At 32.5% G+C, this 4,649-nt stretch overlaps 1 pseudogene; it reads right to left on the bottom strand.

Moving 5' to 3' along the window:
- The window catches only part of LOC119675269, a 31,850-nt pseudogene that overhangs the window by 10,975 nt on the left and 16,226 nt on the right, over positions 1 to 4,649 (bottom strand).

The following is a 4,649-nucleotide window of genomic DNA, read 5'->3' as shown; positions in this document are numbered from 1 at the left end:
TTTAGAGGTTTATGGACGTCAGATGGTTCGTCCTTAGGTGAAGGCTTAACCATTTTCACTGATGGATCCAAAACGCATAGTGATGTAGGCAGAGGAGTTTTTTCAGTGGAATTTGATAAATCTTCCTACTATAGGCTTCCAGATCATTCCATTATCTTTCAGACAGAAGTGATTGCCATTAGTGAAGCTATAACTTGTTTGAATGTGGATGATATATTTGGCAGGAATATATACATACTCTCAGACAGTCAAACTGCTCTAAAGCCCTTGAGTTCAGTCCAATTTATTTCTAGGACGGTTTTTGACTGCTACACATCTCTAAACGAAATGTGGACGCAGCTCAATATTTCTCTAATCTCGAAACACCTAAATAACCTGGGCCAATTGCTAACATCATGGAAATTGTTACTGAGTTCTTTCTGTACTGAAATCTTTATTAGAAGATGGGAACACTCAATAATATGCAGGCTTCTGTATGCAATCTGGTCACTTTCCGATAAAAGGAAATCTAAAATTTCCATTGAGATACCCCGTAGATATATTGGTATTTTAGTAAGTTTACTTACAGGTCACTGTAAACTGGGGAACCATGCTAGAAGATTAAGTCTCCCCTTCAATCAAAATTGTCGCAGCTCTTATCTACTACGTTTTTGTGAAGCTCATGCACGGCGGCAACTTATTACTCTTAGAGCCCCCTTTCTTGAGGACCTTGACCAATTACAGGACCTGGCACTAAATAGTATTTCATGCTTCACAGAAGATTCTAGGTGGTTTTAAACTATGAGTTTTTTCTATATGTATGGTAACACAATGGGCCAATAGGCCTAAGTGGATCCACTAGGGATCGCCGGTATGACCTAACCTAACATAAATATATAAACTTTAATTTTATTTCATGGAAAATACCAATTATTTGATTTAATTGATTTTTTTTAAAGTTGAATAAATAAAATTTAAAATTAATTAAAAATTAATTTTTTGAAATTAATTAAATTAAAATATAACATATTCAATCTCTCCATCATTTATTGATAAATTTGATTTCAAAGTATTAAGCGTTTTTATTATTCTTATTTGACTATACTGAACATACTTTTCCTGCAACATTACAGTTATTTTGATTTTACAGATATCTCAATTTTAGTTATATCATTTTTTAAAATATTTTATTATTTAAGTTCAAAACATCAAGTTATTATAAATATTGCATTTATTTTTAAAACTAATCTTTCACGATAACTTGTATAATTTCCGAACTGTTTACAATAACTATTATTTACTTAGCATTAAAGAAATGGGTTGAATGCCGTGACTTTAAGATTTTTTGAGACTGAAAGGGATTTCAAAGATTTCTTATATAGCTCATGGGAAACTTGTTAGGCTATTATAGGTGTTAAAGGAGTATACAAAAGTTAGTTTAAACATTTTTATATGAAAACATTACTATATTAAACGAGTATAAGATATATTTGATACTTAACTTAAGCACTAACATACTAATTTAAATTTTGTTTAAATGTACGACTTAGACACTTAATATCAATATTATTAACTTAATATAAAACTAACTAATAAGAACTAATTTTTAACCTAATAACTACTGCTTTGATATTTTAATATTAATTTAATTTAATTTAATAAAATTCTTCGTTTGGGGGATGAGGTGAACATTCTGCACGTATATTTGACAAAATGATATTTTCTTGAATTTATGAATTTGCCAGATGTTGAGTTGGGAATCGGGAAAGGTTTTCGTAAAAAGGAAGTCTTGATGTAGAAATGATAGACGGTGCTGCCGGAACATATCTCTCACTGCGAGTTGAAAATTCTGGTTGTTGTGAAATAAATTGATTTGCTGACTGAAATTAGGAGTTTAAGATAATGCAGAAGGCGATATAGAGGCAGATAGGGATTGTGAAACAAATCTTTTGTTATAAGCTAAAGAAAGCAAAACCGGTGCATCTACAACAAGTTTTTGTCCGTGATATATAATTTCATTAATTGCCCTTTCTGGTATAATCCTTTGCATTGGTTCCATTTTTCTTAATCTGTCATCCAAATGACAGATGTAATAACAGATGTGATTTAATGTTTTACACCACATTTTGGCAACAGTTCTTACACAATTAATTAAATTTGGCGCCTGCAGAAAGACTTCCAGATTCACAGCTTAATTTTCATTAAGTATTCGTTACTGATAATGCCTTTCCACTGTCATAAAATTTAATGAAACCCTATGGACACATGAATTTAACAACTTGGTTTAGAAGTACAAAAGCTTTCTTTAATAACAAAATAAATGTTCCATGGCAATTATCAATTTTATGTGATTTAATGGTTGTTAAACATACTCGCTCTTCTTCATTGCCTGTTGCTATGCTACTTATTCCCTCATTCGGTTTCTTCAAGTCCTGAAGAAAATCAGATTTGTTGAACCACCATATAGATGAAGTACATATGTTGGACACTGCTGCACCCAGAAGGTTCAGATATTTTAATTTTTTTTTAATTCGCACCAGTAACTGCTGCGCAAAGTGTTTATTTTTTTAACATCGGCTATCTTTGTATTACTGTTATATAATTATTTTAAAAGTTAATATACCGCGTCTTTGTTTTGGCGATCGACATTTTCATAACTCTAAATATCCCGTAAGCACTGATTATTTTTAGAGCATTCAGTAAAAGAATCTGAAAATAATTTATCTGCATTAATGTTTTTCGTTAGTTTTTTTTCTTGACTGACAGTCAAGAAGTTTACAATCCAGCACCACTTTGTAGACATATCGCCTTTTTCTAAACAACTATATAAAAATAGCGTTGCCGGAGACATTATGATGAAAAAATTAAAAATTTTTACGATTGTAATATAACATTTACATTGATTTGATTTTTGGCCTATGCCAAAAAAATGTTACATGAAGGGTAAATATACCTTCAAATCTTACAATATAAACTGAAAACATATTTCTAACTTCGATTAATTACTTTTTGGAAAGTAGAAGTTCTACAAAGAGGTGCATTGTTTTCAAGAAAATGCAACTATCAAACATTTGTTTACCTGTTTACCTTTTTTTGTAAATATGTCAAAAAAAGGTTTCTCAAACTGTCAAAATGCCATGAAGAGCTTTTATTTAGGGTACGAGGGCGCTTTGATAAGTCAGTGACTTTTTGAATAAAACAAATTTTTTTCGGCAAATAAACATTTTATTTTTCTACCTAATCACTTCTTAGCTCGATATATTTAGTCTAGAGTTTTTTTAATATTTTTATTTCCTCCAAATAATAGGTTTTCTCAAAGCTTTCAAAATACGCGTTTGTTTCGATAATGACTTCTTCATTCGACTCAAATCTCTTACCGTCCAGCCAGGGGGCGGTAAGGGGGCTAAATCTGGAGAATATGCTGGATGGGGTAGCAGTTCGTATCCCAATTCGTGGATTTTGGCCATCGTGACTAGACAAGTGTGCACACGTGCATTGTTTTGATGGAACAACACTTTCTTCTTCGCCAAATTCAGCCGTTTTTGGCTGCAAATCAACATCGAATCTGTTCAAAAGTTTTGAATAATATTCGCCGGTGATCGTTTTACCTTTTTTGAGGTTATCGATGTGAAGGACACCGCTTGCATCCCAAAAAACTGTGGCCATGACCTTGTTGGCGGACAGATTCTGTTTGACCTTCTTTGGTCCACGTTCACCCCTAGCAACCCATTGTTTCGATTGTTCCTTGGTCTCTGGAGTGTTGTGATAGATCAATGTTTCGTCCATAGTAACAAGCATAAAAATTTATTCGGATTACGGCTGAACATCGCTCAACACTCTTTTGAAGTGGTCACACGATTGCGCTTACGGTCGAGTGTGAGCAATCGCGGTACCCATCTCGCGGAGAGTATTTTCATGTAAAAATGTTCGAATAAAATATGATGTACCCGTTCAGTTGAGATACCTAAATCATGAGCCAAATCATGCACTTTCATTCTCCGATCATCCAATATCACTTCATGGATTTTATCGACGATTTCCAGCGTGATCACTTCTTTTGGGCGTTCTAAATGTTCGGCGTCACTACTACTGGGACGACCACAACGAAACTCTGTAAACCACTTCTTAACTATTGGAATTGATGGTGCCGAGTCCCCGTAGTATTTATCAAGTCTTTCCTTAGTATCAGTGATGGATTTTTTTACGTATAAAGTAATGCTTAAAGATTAGATTAAAGACAAAGAAAAGAAAGAAAATTTGTCAAATCTTATTTATAAGATCAATTGTAATGATTGCAATAGAGCTTATATAGGAACAACCAAACAAAGATTGGCAAAAAGAGTTGGTGAACACAAAAGTAAGTGTAAACGTAAAGATGATGGGAAAAAAACAGCTCTTTCTGAACATTCTATTTCTAAAGGACATAGCTTTAACTTTGATGAAGTAATAATTCTGGAAATTGAAAATAATTATCATAAAAGATTAATGAGTGAAGTTATTCACATCATATTAAATAATGAACAAGTGGTAAACTACAAGAGAGACACGGATAATTTTAGCACACTTTACTCTAATTTATTGGATAAATACAAGCTAATCAAAAATAAGAGATAAAAGAAAATAAAAGTCAGCTGTTGAGTTTCTTCTTATTGAGTAATAAGAGATAAAAA

This window comes from Teleopsis dalmanni, chromosome 2 (assembly GCF_002237135.1).
Source record: "Teleopsis dalmanni isolate 2A chromosome 2, ASM223713v2, whole genome shotgun sequence".
NCBI classification, from domain to species: Eukaryota; Metazoa; Arthropoda; class Insecta; order Diptera; family Diopsidae; genus Teleopsis; species Teleopsis dalmanni.
The sequence above is the reverse complement of the archived record's forward strand: the minus strand, read 5'-3'. Positions and strand labels throughout refer to the sequence as shown.